This window comes from Saccoglossus kowalevskii, chromosome 15, assembly GCF_978046115.1.
Source record: "Saccoglossus kowalevskii chromosome 15, keSacKowa6.1, whole genome shotgun sequence".
Taxonomy (NCBI): domain Eukaryota; kingdom Metazoa; phylum Hemichordata; class Enteropneusta; family Harrimaniidae; genus Saccoglossus; species Saccoglossus kowalevskii.
In genome coordinates, this window is record NC_140655.1 from 17,182,557 (window position 1) to 17,198,978 (window position 16,422).

Below are 16,422 nucleotides of genomic sequence, written 5' to 3' on the forward strand. Positions count from 1 at the left end.
TTTTAACAAAAAATATTGGAAATTTTTCAGTGCTCATCATAACTCCCCTACAGTTCTTTCGGCGTAAGCCCGGAGTAAAAATCTTGTTCACAGGGCCCAAATTAACAGGGAGTAAAACACAGTATTGGAAGAGCTGTCCATGCATTGACCAATCGCACGAGAGCTCACAAACACCAAAGAAATATTTGTTGTTGTACTTAACGAAGAAGATTGACACTATACACAAAGAAATGTTTATAGACTTAAAGTAGGATTTAGATCGTGTTATAATCCAAATCTCCCTTAGAAGAGTTGTAAGCAGAAATTTTCATATAATAGACAGTCACACTGTCAACATTTCGAAGAATTGCCACACAAAGAATTTATTAAAAAGGGGAGATTTAAATATAATAAAACACTAAGGCATGCATGATTGTATATGTTTTAAAATGGATATTATCACCGATTTGGTTCCTCGGTCGGTGTGACAGTTTCAACCCAAATTGAGTTTGCGTTTATTGGATTTGACATTTTCTCACTGTGTAGTTGGTGGCGTGTCTCGAGAAGAGTGCGTCCATTTTGTTTTATGTTGTGTTTTTCTCGGACGATGAGTTTAGAAGCATTGAATAAGTACCTTACATACCTAACACACTCGTTGTCACATTGTACAATACACACTATCATCCATCTCAGTTTTGTAGATCACCGTGACTAATACGTGTTAGTACGTCCATGGTGAAAGTAAACATTCGCACGCCATCTCCTAATATAGCCCTCATAAAATGTTATTATTAGTAAAATACATCCCGACCTCACATTTCATAATCAAATCATACATTTTATTTATGTGCAGCCTTGCAAAAATACATTGTCGCACTTTTTACTTTTTAATGCCTAATGAATAATGTTGTTCCTAATACTCCAGGATAACATTTTTAAAGGGCGGTAGTCGTCGCGTCACGCATGCGCGAGATATATGGGTCTCATCTCTTTTATACCTCCATGGTCTCATATAAACAAAGATGGCGACTCTGACTGTTGCGCAGATCAGCGAGCACAAACTGAGACGTTACCAAACTTTAATTAGGTAATTTTTAGGTGAAGGTATCGAAGGAGTCACCGGCGGTAATCAGTGCAAGTCGCGCCCAGGTCAAACCACACATGCGCAGCGCGACGACCACCGCGCTTTAACAATGTGAGCCAAAAACTGCCTACAAATGCAAATAAACAAAACCAATATTAGGGATGAGAGTTCCAACGAACCAGCATCTATATCTCGAATCAAACCATTGCAAAATACATGCATGTTATAGTATGTATTCAATGTAGTAAAGCACATAAACTCAGCGCTGGTACTGCAGAACTAGAAACCGTTTTTAATAAAAGTGAACTGTCTTCACATAAAAATGTTTTTTTTTCCTTCACAAAACTGCCTTGAAAAATTGTTGGTATATTGTTATAGAACTCAATACAAATGAATATAGTTCTACAGGTATCAATGTATAGATATATTGCTATAGACGTCACTATATGGATATAATGCTATGGAAATCAACATATATTTCTTTCGAAATCAATATATGGATATATTTCATTTAAAATCAATATATTGATTTATTTCTTTCGTAATCTATATATCATAATGGGTATATTGCTTTAGAAATTAATGCATGAACATATGCTATAGACATAAATATAGAAAATCAATATAAACATGTTTAAACAAAAAAAAACAGGTTACAGGTTAGTCTAAAAACTTTTGTCATGATTCCATGACACTAATTAGGGATTGTTTGTCTAATTTGCCCATGACTGCACAAACTGTAACTGTTCTATAGTTGTGAAATGTCTCCTACCATTAGACATATTATTTCATTTCTTTTCTCAACGCTTACATGAAGGTTGTTTCCTCTTGTACGTACAATATATTTAACACCCACCCCACGGACATACCAGCTAAAGAACCTGCAATTGAAAAAAAACATTTGCTACGAAGAATAAAATCCTCTTCCTATAAGTATAGGCAAATGTTTTTTCCTCCTTTCCTTTCATTTATATGTCAATATCTGGTTATACAGCTATAGAATATATATTTATATAGGCACGTATATATTTACTAGTATTATAAATAATAGTTAAACATCTGGTCTCCAGTACTGGGCCATAATGATATCTCTTCTTGATGGACCAGTACCGATCTTCAGTAATGAACTACAATGACAGCCCTCCATAACGGTCCGGTACTGTAGAAGGAGCTTATGAACCCGGGGGCAGTTGATACATAGCTGGGTAGGGAGGTGCCCCTGAATGCTCAAAAGTGTGATCACTTTTATATCTGGATAGTAGCAAAATCTATACCCATATTTATATCAAAGTACCATTTCTGTCATCACTGTTTATTACAAATAAAACAGTTACCTATTTGCTCTATTACAAGAGCATCTCCAATAGAAACACATGTAAGTCAAAAGTTGCATTGTAATTTGATTTATTAAAATATGTATTTTGACCATGGAAACACCTCGTTAGCACTGGAGCAGAATGGAGAGGCTTCGTTATGGAAAAATTCGCGTGTTCCGAGATAAAAATAGATTTATTTTATGATCCGTTTATATAACAAATTACAACAAATTAATTAGCTGGAACGTGTTAAGGTAGCAACAAGGGGAAAACGAGTTAAATAAGTGATTTTCCGTACAATTGCGAGATCTCGCGAGATGCATGAAAGACGCGCGTCGAACGTCTGCCGCAAAAATCGAACGATTTGATTTTGAACTCGAATTTCTTTATTTCGTAGCTCACATCGACCGGCCGATCTCGACAGAGGAATATTGCTTCCAAATACCCTTATTTAATCGAAATTGCTTATCATCAAATGTGGACAGCACATTATTAAGCATGGAAATGTCCCCCAAAATACCTTCGCGTTTGTCGAATCCCACGCGATGTTTGACACCACTAAGACGCTATGTATGACCTTTGTTTGTCCTGTTTTTACGTTCGATTTCACGCATAACGCGTGATTCTCGCAGTGAACGGAAAATGGTCTATTGTTCTATGATTCAGATGTTTTCTAACGCTCCTAAGTATGTGGTACTATTAAAAACCTATACAATATCTGATAGCTTAGCTTATTAAAAGGTGAATAAATGACATACCAATGTTTGTATAATACTAGTATATCACGTGGTGGTAAATTTTGCTATCACGCTTTAATGAATATTTCGACTATTAAAAATACTTTGTTAAAACTTTCCATCACGCTAATGGCCCGTGAATTGCACAGCACGTTTGAAACGCTGTCGGCTAGACAATCGCGTCTCATCAGTTTTTTTTTCCCCGACTTTGTTGTCTGGCTACGACAAAACAACTTTCAGATGTATTAAGTTATTATACTATTATGATTATTAACTTTCAGACCAACATAACACAAATAGAACATTGTGATTCAACCTTCTGGTCAATGGTGCATTATATATGTTCTGTTTGTATATTTTCTTGTAGCTAGCTGCAACGATATGACGAGGACACTGATATCGCTCATGGTGTTGCTTGTGACAGCAGGTAACTATGGTAACATTGTTCATGTCACAGTATTCTTGTAGCGCATTCACAGTTTTATACCAACCAAAATGGGTTGTAACTCCAGGACGTAAAAGTGTATTGACTAAAATGTAGTCAGTAGCGCCCTCTAACGACGTAGTTGTCTGTAAGTACAGTAATGTCGTTCCATTGTTATGAAGTCGTTCGTCATTTTTATCATAGCAATCATCTGAAAATAGTGTTCTTAATTGACAAACAAACAGATGAAAACGATATGGACGCTGTGAACGACATACCTTGCACTGCTGTTTGCACGTTTGTGTCACAGATGCACTTCGTCACGAGAGGGCGAGAATAATAGAGACCGTGACAGTTTATCTATATTTGCCATTACTGTTATTTATCAGCAGTCCAGGGCGCCATTTACGCCAACTTGCCAGGCTAAGTTTAAGTCAGAGTCTTGGAGAACGCAACGCTGTATATGCTTTCACTCAGTCCGACTCAGTAAAAGAAACAGAGTTAGAGTTTGCGCTTGTTAGGCGGTGGCCTCGGCAACTATCCTCCCCGTAGACCAAGCGTCTATCCACGAGCCTTTGCGTTTTCAGTGTACATTGTTATCTTCGCCTAGGACTCAATTCCCGTGTGTGTGCAGGTGACGACCCTCTGCCCTCTTCCTCCGCCTGCTATAAGTAATACATATGTATATATATCATTTGCGAATTTACAGGAGAAACAGCTTCAAGACTACAGGTGGACATTGGCTATTTCACGTGGTACGATGTCGTGGACATATGTCGTGCACGAGGTGGTATGTTGGCGAAGGTACCGAACCTCGATGCCCACCAGAAAATACGATCAATGATGACCGATTTAGAGCTCCCAGTTAGTGTATGGGTCAATGCAAATGATCTTAATAGCGGAGTATGGCTGACTACAGACGAAGAACATGTTTCCTATTTTGGTGACGGCACGCAGGGCTTACTTGATAATACCATCGAAAACTGCGCCACTCTCGAGTAAGAAGTTATTCGGTTAACTCCTTGAGTACTATCCTAGTAATATCCTTCCAAAACAGCACGTTTTAGTCAAAATGTAGAATGTAAAACTTCTATATATGATAATATCCAAACAGTTTGTTACTAAACACCCCGGGGTTTTATCGCTTAAATATCGTTATCTATCGATTTTCAAGCTCTACGGTATGCATGTGCTGAATATAGACTCAAAAAGTTGACCCAGTTTGGCACCAGTGGCACTCCCAATAGAATTCGTCCAGAGAGTCTAACATTTTCTTAGTTGTTGGGAAACGAAAATACCCTTAGATATAGGCATTTAGTGGACTGTCATGCGACATCACAAATGTCGGTGTCGACGGAGGAGAACAAGATTTCACGAGAATTTCCATTCAGCGTAAAATAGTGCGAGCTATGCTTCACCGATACTGACCGCTGTGTGTTCACACTTCATCTATTACTCTGCTTTAAACGTAATTGCAATGCTGTCCACAAAGTTTCTGTAATCATTAAATACACTTTGCTATAAGTTGACATATGTCACCCCATTCACGTCTTTTACTCACACACACAAACAGTACAGTCATTCGCTGCCAAATGGGTAGTCATGACCCTGTACAATGTGTATCACATTTTTTTCTACAGTTTCCCAAATTACGACTTGTACGCTGACGATTGCAGCGATCGTTACAGTGAGAGAGCGTTTATCTGCGAACATGAAGGTAAGTTACTGTAAACTACGTTTTAATATGTAAATTGTTACTCTGTTTTTGACAAATCAATTATAATTGTGACGGGAATTATTGATTGACATGTCGGCAAACAAAGTTGATGCGCCCTCTACAACGACGAAGCGTTTTTATAGCGATAAAGTACAGATAAAAGAGATGGTTTTCGAATTAACAACTCTCCTTGCTTGTGTAGTCGTAATATCTAAATAGAAACACATCATTTTTCTTTATAGACGTTCAAAACAATATCGACGTGGATGGCGTAATTCACGCTAATGTGTGGTTAAGAAGCGTATATCGATAGAGGGCGTTTTTATATGATATGATGAACAAGTTGAAACGCATAGATACTAATGCGAAATTCAAAGCTTGGTGTCAGCAAGGACAGGAAAAAAAATAATAATTAAATTATGAAATGGCTTGAACAAATTCTATTCCGTGAGAACCCCACAAATAAAATAAAGTGGATAATAAAAATGCAAAAAAAAAGTGAAGATAATAATAACCATTATTAAATCATTCTGTAATCAGTTATCTGTTTTCCACTGTGTTAAATATTTTCCCCCAAAGATTCAGTCGTTACACATCCTTTCAGGGTTGGGAATTAGAGTATGATGTTTATTGTGGTAAGCGTGAAGGTAAGCTTCGTTTTGACAATGGGCTGTTATCAACGTAAAAATGTTTCTAATGGTACACGCCCCATCTCTCGGATGTCGGCGCAAATAGTAACATACTACTAACAGTTATGACAAGTGTAACACCCCGAAGAGGAATATACTAGCAGCTCGTTGATACAATGATATGGGAGTGCCACACACACTGGCAAACATAGCGATACGCAACTCAGAGGAATGCAGCTGGATACTTCAAAATACGCTTGAAATTTACTTCGTTATTTTCGCTGAGCGATGATTCACCGAAAACCAGTGAAAATAAATTCCATACAAAACCCAAAACGTTTTTTCGCCGAAAATTAATTCCAGCGAAAATAAAGTATTTTACAGTACTTGAAAATTGTGGGTGTATATCGCGAGAAGAAGATACTAGATTAACAGTCTTGGTTGACAGAGTTGAGAATATGCTCGTAAACGCATATGTGGTAGAAAGGGAGATTGTCATGATAGGAAATCTAAATATTGACACAATTCGAGCTCATGAAACTCCACAAAGGTGGAAGGATGTTATAGAAAGATTTTAAAGCGGGGAAGTCGCCACCTGCGCATGCGGCAGATGGCGATAGCGTGTCACTGTTTACAAACAAGCGTCTACCCATGAGCCTTTGCGTTTTTAGCGTGTGTTGTTATCGTCGCTTGGGACCCAATTCCCACGCGTGCGCAGGTGACGACCCTCCCGCTTTAATTATTCCAACTAATACTAGAACAAACAAGAGTTACGGCAGAGATAATCCACTGTTGGATTATATGTACGTATATCAGTGAATATCAAATACCAAAACTTGGAATAAGTGACCGTTTTCTTGCTTGTCTGTTACATAAAGCCAAATGCAATATTAAAAGGCATCATGTTTCAATTATTATGTTCATTCATTCATTCATTCATTCATTCATTCACTCATTCATTCAATACCTCTATGTTTACCGCCAAACAATACCCAATTATTTAATCAAGAAGCAATATCATACATACTCACAAATGTTAAAAGAATTATTCTCATAGCCTTTTTAAATAATATACCATTTAAGGACGTCTATGGGGAAGTGTAGTCAGTCATTTTTTATACATTGGTGTCCTTTAAGTTGTTTATTTTATCAGCTAGTTGTCATAAAAAGAGCTATGGACCCGTAGCTAGAGAAAACTATTTTGTTGGGATTGGAATTATATAGCAATATCTTATATTATTAAACATCTCAAATACAAGGACTAGAGTATCTGGAAAGTCACATGGATACGCATTGTGTTACTATTTTAGGTGATTATAATAAGACTTCGCCTGAAACATGAGAGAAACAAAATGGTGGATTTGATGACGTACAGAGTCGCGAATATCAAGTGTTACTGAAATTCACAAATTCACTGTTTATAATTGTTAATTCAGATTATTCTCTGGTAAATGTGGCACTGTGGAGACCAGTTAACCAGACGGGGTCAGAGTGTAATGGCTGCAGTGACAGCATGACTGTTGATGGATTACTGTACACCTTCACACATATTATGAAAGACGTGACTGCTTGGTGGACGGTGCAGCTGATGGAGCATTACATGATTTGGAAAATTATAATTTATCAGCCAATACCAGACGGATATGAGGGTAAGTATCGTGTACTGACCCGTGGTGGCGGCACCGGGAGGGTCGGGAGTGGGCTGACGACCGCACTCCGAAATTAAAATGCGCGACCACTACGGGGCACAAGGGATGGTGAGCAGATTCCGCCCCCTCTTATGTACAATTTCGTGCCGCATCCCTGCTGACGTGGGACTAGTCACAGTGGTTTAATAGCCAGTGTGCATAGTATATTATAACAGCTGGACTGGGCTGAACTTTTTTAAAGCGAACCTCAATGCGGCCTTAATGTATATTTCTTGTATAGTATATTCTGAACTGTATTTGAAAAAAATGGAACGGTTTACATTTTTTTTAATTATAACTGCTTGGAGAGGCATTTCTAATGCTTAAAATTAAATCCCATGGACGCCATCCATAGAGGAGGCAAATAGCGAACAAACATGTTTAACATCCGGGTACTATTCAAAGCTATGACGTTTGACTATCTGATCACATGCTCATACGCCATTGTACATAGCTATTCATGCAGCTTAGCATTGTGTACTACTAGTATAAACTCATCTTTTATATGCACAATGAGCTTTTTAGAACTTGGGTTAGAAACTCATGCGTTTGGACCACAGTATTCTGATAGTGAGATACCCACCTGCGAAGATAAGTCCAGTGTGAGTGACGTGAGTCTATCCAATGTCGACTATGCCCTTTGTTCCAAAATTAAAACAACGCGAAATACAATACCCCAGTCAAAACAACACTCACTCACTACTGACCCACGATCATACAATAAATAATAAAGTACATTGTACATACACACTAGTTTCATACAATGACTGTGATTACCGTAAAATCTTTAATTTATGCGTAATTTTTCAAACATTTCAACACAGTTCCTCTAGAGGGACGTGATTTCAATCTTTCCTGACACCTTAGGCCTAAATCATAGTCTAAATTAAGTTTTACCGTAGTCATTGACGGATGATGTTTATTCAATCTGATTAAAATCTGATGTAGTGTACGGGCTTTAATTATTTTGGCTATAAACTTATTTTAATTTTATTTTTTATTACTTTTGTTATTAATGCCATTTTATTTTATTTTATTTTATTATTTTACTTTGATTTTGATTTTGTGATTTTTTTAATTCCGCCCTATCTACATCTGAGCCGATGCCTATGTAACGAGATTTCAACGAGACCCACTATCGACGATTTTAGTCAACGAATCACATACCTCCTTCTATAGCGCACATGATGACGTCACCGGGCGGAGTTGGGTGGCAAACACACTCAAATAAAATGGCGGATTATACCGACGTTAGCGACCGAGAATAACACGGCTTTTCGGTAAGTTTATCATTGTCAAATGCATCGAAAGTCATTTTTATGTTAATAATTGTGGCTCGAATGGTTCGACTTCAGATCGTTATTTTGCATAGTTATTCTGGGAGTGACGATTTTGTTTCCGCCGTTTCGACCGAACACCAGTGTCTTTTTCCAGTCGCCTGCCCTGGAGACGGGTGATGTTTTGTTGAAGATCGGGCCAACATCGTCTACGGTATTGAAACCGTAGCTGTAAATATTCATCAAATTGTATCATCATTTTGTACATTATACAATAACTCTTTATTAAAGTAATTGAGCTGATTTGGACTGGAATAAAATATTTTTTATTTTTTATCGCAATTGATCAGGAAATATTTTTTTGCTCCAATTTTCTGCGTCGATGCCGTGGGCCGGTGACCGTTATACAATTTAAAATCAGTTTGCATTGTTTACTATAGCTGTTTACAGTGTTCTAATCATTACGATTTACTTATTTTTTTGTTTCCATTCTAGATAATTATGCTCAGTGGTGTAAAATTGAAGCGATGACTGAATGAACGAACCTTGGTTGGCGAAGATGTATCTGGAAGTGTACACATTTGTTGGAAGTGAAAAACATATTCAATGTAATGACAAAAATTGTAAAATGCTGTGGAATTTCTTTTGCAAATAAAAATATACTAGCAATTTTCTATTAATGGTTTATTCAAGTGGGCAAAATATAATGTACAGAAAGATTGCCCGTAGAGTATCGCTACACTGAAAAGTAAGCAACCGACAGCCTGCATAAAAGGGGGGCTGTGATTGGCTGTTACTTATGCGAGATTTGAACGGGACTTACATAGGCGTCGGATCAGATGTAGGTAGGGCAGAATTAAAAAAAAATCACAAAATCAAAATCAAAGTAAAATAATAAAATAAAAGGGCATTAATAACAAAAGTAATAAAAAATAAAATTAAAATAAGTTTATAGCCACAATAATTAAAGCCCGTACACTACATCAGATTTTAATCAGATTGATGTTTATTGTGACTAGCGTGGATAAGTAAGCTTCGTTTCGACAATGAGCTGTAATCACGAAACTAATTTCTTGATTTAAAAAAAAAATCATGCTGTTTTCTCATCAAAATCAAAGCCAAAAGATCGTACTACAACACCAGTAAATATCTTCCGTGTTGCGTTCGATAACATTAACATATTTAAATGAACTATGGTAATTTGAACACGTTGGCATCATCCAACATCTTGATTGGTCAATTCGCTTAAGATTAAACGATTTTTCTGTACGTTATTATAATCACTACTGAGTAATATAACTCATGCGAGTGTTTGCTTTATAGCAAGATGGCGTGGACGGAAGTCCTTCACAGTTTTCTGGTTTCTTATACTAGTATTAAACCAACTCTGAAAATAATCTTCATTTAATTTTTGTTTTCAAATTTATAATCAATCTACATAACTTAAGAAATACAAACACAGAATTAGGCTCTATTTAGTTCCTCGTTAACCAATGCACTTCTATAACATATATATTTATATGGTTTCGGCTGATAAATTTACCTACCCCAGACCATTCGTCCCGGTGTTATCGCTATCGCCACACGAGACTCCAGCTTGTCTCCTATACAATTTTCCTTCCGCCCACTTAATTTTAATATTCATATGACCTTTGCACTGACATCGATAGCCAATCGCATTCGACCGCGGACGTCACTCTAAATAAACAACTGAATAAATTAATATACCATATTTGGAAGATAGCGGGTAAATTCAACGTTGTTGGTGTGTTCCTTCGGGTTCCGAAGTCGCACGAAACGAGTTCATGTTCCGTTATCTTTCGCAAGTAAAACAGGTCGATATGTATTAAACATGGCATTTGTTTTCTTGTTTTAACACCCTTATTACGCAAGCTTCCGTCGAAGTGGTGTTTTTTTCGACGATTTGTGGCATGTTGCAAAACGAACGAAACATTGCGGCATTCTTAGCGGTGGATAAGGGATCGACTATGTCGTCACATTTATGTCTCGTTTGAAAGAGAATAAACAACCGCTCAGAAAAATATGTTGCTAATATTTAAGTGCGGTGCCTTGAAATCGCCTGCCCGACGTCCAAATTTCAAAAGGATGTTCGATTTGCAATGACGACCGTTCATATGTACTAGGCGACGTTACTAATTACTACTAGGGTCGGTGTTTGCATTAAGAATTATAGAACAAAAGATCAGCAAAGCGGTGCTTTTGTCGGCGATTTTGTCAAAGGGAATATTGATAAAATGTTGCAAAACAGAATCGCGAGTTGGGTGAAAAATTGCGCCGGCGGCATTCTCAGCGATGGCGACACCCGAGAAACACCGTGTCACCGTGACGGTGCATTCGTGCATCAGTACACCGAAGAAATACATACATATTGTTGCGGACGACTATTGTAGACTGTGTTCGTGTAGTCTTCGAGTTTGTGGACAGTTAAAGTCGTGTGTGAATTTATTCAAGCCAGGAAAAGCAGGAGGGATAACTTATGGAAATCGTCTTTCCAATTTGATCCAGTGCGACGTTGTGAAAGGAGCGACTCTGTCGTCTCATCTATGTCTAGTTTGTAATAGAAAGATTGATAGCGCAGAAAAATCCGCCAATAATGTAAAACAGTGGCGTGAAATTGTCAGTCATTCTAATATCTCCCAACCTGTGAACGAAAGGGTTAAGCGTGCTGCCTTGAAATCGCCTGCCCGACCACTCAGATCCGATGAACTAATCAAAACTAAAATGGCGCGTGTCACGTGATTTTGTTTACTAAAGATAGCGTGGGCGTTTGATTGACACTCAACTCATTAGTATTCCACCAATCACAGCTACATCTACTTTCTGGATGTGCGCAGTCAAATTGTATAGGAGACAAGCTGGAGTCTCGTGTGGCGATAGCGATAACACCGGGACGAATGGTCTGGGGTAAAATTTACCAATGGGTGTTCTTGAATTTTCGTAGTTATAACTTAGTTATTGCATGGTATATGAGATCAAACTACCAACAGCAAAAAATATGGAACAAATTGGGCACAACTTAAAGCGGGAGGGTCGTCACCTGCACACGCGCGAGAATTGAGTCCCAAGCGACGATAACAATACACGCTAAAAACGCAAAGGTTCGTGGGTAGACGCTTGTTTGTAAACAGTGACTCGCTATGGCCTTCTGACGCATGCGCGGATGAGGATTGCCCCGTTTTAAGCTAGGCATATTTACAACAACAGTTCGATTGGTTGAAACCTAGCTAATCATAAATAATACATGATGCATTTATGGATTGTATCAATCTGATTAAAATCTGATGTAGTGTACGGGCTTTAATTATTTTGGCTATAAACTTATTTTAATTTTATGTTTTATTACTTTTGTTATTAATGCCTTTTTATTTTATTATTTTACTTTGATTTTGATTTTGTGATTTTTTTAAAATTCCGCCCTACATACATCTGAGCCGATGCCTATGTAACGAGATTTCAACGAGACCCACTGTCGACGATTTTAGTCAACGAATCACAGACCTTCTTCTATAGCGCACATGATGACGTCACTGGGCAAACACACTCAAACATAAAATGGCGGATTATACCGACGTTAGGACCGAGAAGAACACAGCTTTTCGGTAAGTTTATCATTGTCAAATGCAACGAAAGTCATTTTTTTATGTTTATATTGTGGCTCGAATGGTTCGAGTTTGGATCGTTACTTTGCGTAGTTATTCTGGGAGTGACGATTTTGTTTCCACCGGTTCGACCGAACACCGGTGTCTTTTTCCAGTCGCTTGCCCTGGAGACGGGTGATGTTTTGTTGACGATCGGGTCAAAACCGTCTACGGTATTGAAGCCGTAGCTGTAAATATTCATCAAAATGTATCAACATTTTGTACATTATACAATAACTCTTTATTAAATTAATTGAGCTGATTTGGACTGGAATAAAATATTTTTTATTTGGAACACATCGCAATTGATCAGGAAATATTTTATTGCTCCAATTTTCTGCGTCGATGCCGTGGGCCGGTGACCGTTATACAATTTAAAATCAGTTTGCATTGTTTACTATAGCTGTTTACAGTGTTCTAATCATTACGATTTACTTATTGTTTTTGCTTCTATTCTAGATAATTATGCTCAGTGTTTGATGTAAAATTGAAGCGATGACTGAATAAACGAACCTTGGCTGGCGAAGATGTATCAGGAAGTGTACACATTTGTTGGAAGTGAACAAAATATTCAATGTAATGACAAAAATTGGAAAATGCTGTGGAATTTCTTTTGTAAATAAAAATATACTAGCAATTTTCTATTAATGGTTTATTCAAGTGGGCAAAATATAATGTACAGAAAGAGTGCCCGTAGAGTATCGCTACACTGAAAAGTAAGCAACCGACAGCCTCTATAAAAGGGGGCCTGTGATTGGCTGTTAATTACGCGAGATTTGAACGGGACTTACGTAGGCGTCGGATCAGATGTATGTAGGGCGGAATTAAAAAAAATCAAAATCAAAGTAAAATAATAAAATAAAAAGGCATTAATAACAAAAGTAATAAAAAATAAAATTAAAATAAGTTTATAGCCAAAATAATTAAAGCCCGTACACTACATCAGATTTTAATCAGATTGGGATTGTATATTTCTATTTGATTTTTTTTAAATAATCAAAATTTATAAACATATTTTTGTTATAAAACCAATGAATTGAATTGATCGGTACTGAAGTGAATGTACTTTAGCTATAAACAATGCCCAGAGCAAATAAGTGATTTAACCAGGAATTACTGAATGCTATAAGTCACGTGACATCTGATAATGAATATGGTGGTGTATTTTGTACTCAAGTATAAGTTTGAATTGCAGATTCATATCTTATCGGAGCTGACGTCAATATCATAGAAGAAATCCCTACTGCAGACACAATAACACACCACTGTGCAACGATCAGCGAAGAGATGACAGCATCAGAAATAGTCCTGTTAAACTGCGGACCAATCATAGGGAGACACATTGAAATATCATCTGACAATTCAGACTTGATGATTCGTGAAGTCGAAGTATGGGCAGGTAAGGGGTCGACCATTTGAAATTATGGGGTGTGGTGTCGATAATTTGGTTTTATTAAAGCACAATAACTCATGACCATCATTCTGTTATGAATGAGATGAGATGGAGGTAATAAAATATAATATAAAAAATAATAGTTATATAGTTTATACTAGTAAGTAAAAAAATAATATTGTTTTATGTGCATCTCATCGTTTTAATCATTTATCGAAATATATGCTCGTTTTTTATGAAAACAAGATGCATTTTCAAAAGTACTTATTTACCAGTTATTCACACTTTTACTCCAACGCATCTAATTTACAAATCACTGTTTGATTGTTAAATAACACGATCCATACACGTAACTCCGGTACATACCCCGATTGATTTGCGACGATAAAGGTGACTAGTGATATACATGTTGTTTATTACAGTTTAAAGGGGAGCAGAGGTGTGGCTTTTGACACTCTATACATGAAATTTGAGATCTATGAATGAATTCTGTCGATAAAAACAACTTGTATGTGCTGCGAAATGCCCTAAATATCGGGTATAAAACGGACTGTGAAGCAGACGACAAATGTCCGCTTTTCCTGGCGTCATTTCGCCTCTAGAGGGCCAGTCAAATGACGTCATCAGTAAACACTGACAATTGAACCCATTCATGCTAGTATGTCAATCCCATAGAAATGCCACTATGAAAGACCCTGTTAACTGACTACTTAAAAGTTGAAACATGGCGTATGAATGCCATAACGATTCATGTTAAGTTTAAATAATAACAAAATAAATATAATAAATAACAAAAGAATACTATTCGAATAGAAACATGTAACATTCAAATCACTGGTGAAAGATTATCAAAATATTTACAATTGACGTTGTTGATATGCATGGTAAATTCGTAAATGTCAGCCGAGATCTCGTTGAGTGACTATTCCAAAGTAGTGTTCCATTCTTTACTACCATCGAATCAACTGTTCCCTGTCTGGCTTACTTGTTATGGTGGACGCGATTACAATGATAGAAAGATTGGAACACAAAAACAAGTCTCGTCGTTCTCTCACTCACAACGAGATCTCGGCGGCCATTTATGATTCAGGTCTGTTCTAGTCAATGAGATTAATCTTGATTATCTTTATTATCACTCTTAATGCAATGGGATACCAACTATCACGAAATGCTGTTTCTAGATCACAGCAGATTTCAATTGATTCAGGAGAGAATGACGTGGTTTGACGCTCGGGAACACTGTGCCTCACTTCGCGGTATTCTAGCAAAAACACCAAATCAAGAAATGAAGATGGAAGTAAAACAAATGATAATGAGCACATTATATACGACTTTCAACGAAGGTAACACAAATTTTAGTTTGGCTTTTAATAATAGTGTAATGTAATTAGCGTGATATTTATATTTTGTATCTGATGTATATATATATAAATCATTAATATATAAACACCGTAAGTTCTGCCCTCTAGCGACAACTCTATTTTGTGACGTAATTGGATGTAAGTTACGCCGTTCGTGGTCGTTCGTCAATAAAAACTTTGCTTAGAGATTTTCTATATTATAAAAGAAGGATAGTTACACAAACAAACAAACAAACAGATTTGTATATGCGAATGACAATTCTTTCAGCCAATTATGTCATTTTGACGTCACTGAAGCGCTTCGTTGCCGGGGCGCGACTTATAAGAAAGGTGTATCACGTAATATTAAGTTCCCCTATACTAAATGCTTTGAATCATATAAGGTAATCTATATTTGTTCAGAAGTTTGGGTTGGACTACGTAGAGTTGGTGATCATTGGATGGAGAGTGATGGCACTGAATGCAAATATGAAAATTGGAACAACAAAATACCTTCTGGAGCCGGTTCATGTATAGCCACCAAGTATGTAGTGATGATTTTTTTTTATACAGAGTCACAATAGTGTTATTCACAAGATTTATTTCATCTGTTATGTTCTCTGAAGAATGTTAACAAAACATTTCGAAAGGTACTAATAACCATTTAGAAGAACAAAGATCGCTGACACTTCTTATGGGAAAGAAATTTGTTAACCTCAAGTTCATATTGGACTTTGCTAATGAATTGTGGGATAGAAAATTGAACTCTAGAGGGCGGTTTTAGGGGGGCTCACATCTTCCCTATAGAGCCCCATGTTAAAATAATGTTTTTACTTCTCCTGTTTTCAATCACCACGTTAGTTTTTTTAATATGGTTATATTGTTGGACTTTCCGTTAATCTTACTGGGAACGCCCTCAAGAGTACCATTTTCTATTCCACAATTCTATGCAAAACCGAATATAGAGTTACAAATTTCTTCCCTATAGACAAAATAAATAGCTAATTTGATTTATCTATAAGTCATTAAAATCTTGCAATCAATCATTAATTTGTGACCACTTTTCTTTTATTCATTTGCTCAGGCTTGGTGCACGAGAAGAGAGGCCATGTTCCCACAAGCTGATGTTCGTTTGTCAATATCCCGGTGAGTACTCACATATAGAAAACATGCACCACC

General features: G+C 37.0%; 2 long non-coding RNA genes across 2 annotated transcripts; both read left to right on the top strand.

Annotated features, from left to right (window-relative positions):
* Positions 1-8,703: 8,703 nt before the first annotated feature.
* Positions 8,704-9,520, top strand: LOC146734023 (uncharacterized). The gene is made up of 2 exons (XR_014931695.1): positions 8,704-8,854; positions 9,347-9,520. It is a non-coding gene; the product is annotated as an uncharacterized LOC146734023 (long non-coding RNA).
* Positions 9,521-12,140: 2,620 nt separating this feature from the next.
* Positions 12,141-13,147, top strand: LOC146734024 (uncharacterized). Its single transcript, XR_014931696.1, has 2 exons — positions 12,141-12,471; positions 12,970-13,147. It is a non-coding gene; the product is annotated as an uncharacterized LOC146734024 (long non-coding RNA).
* The last annotated feature ends 3,275 nt before the right edge of the window (positions 13,148-16,422 follow it).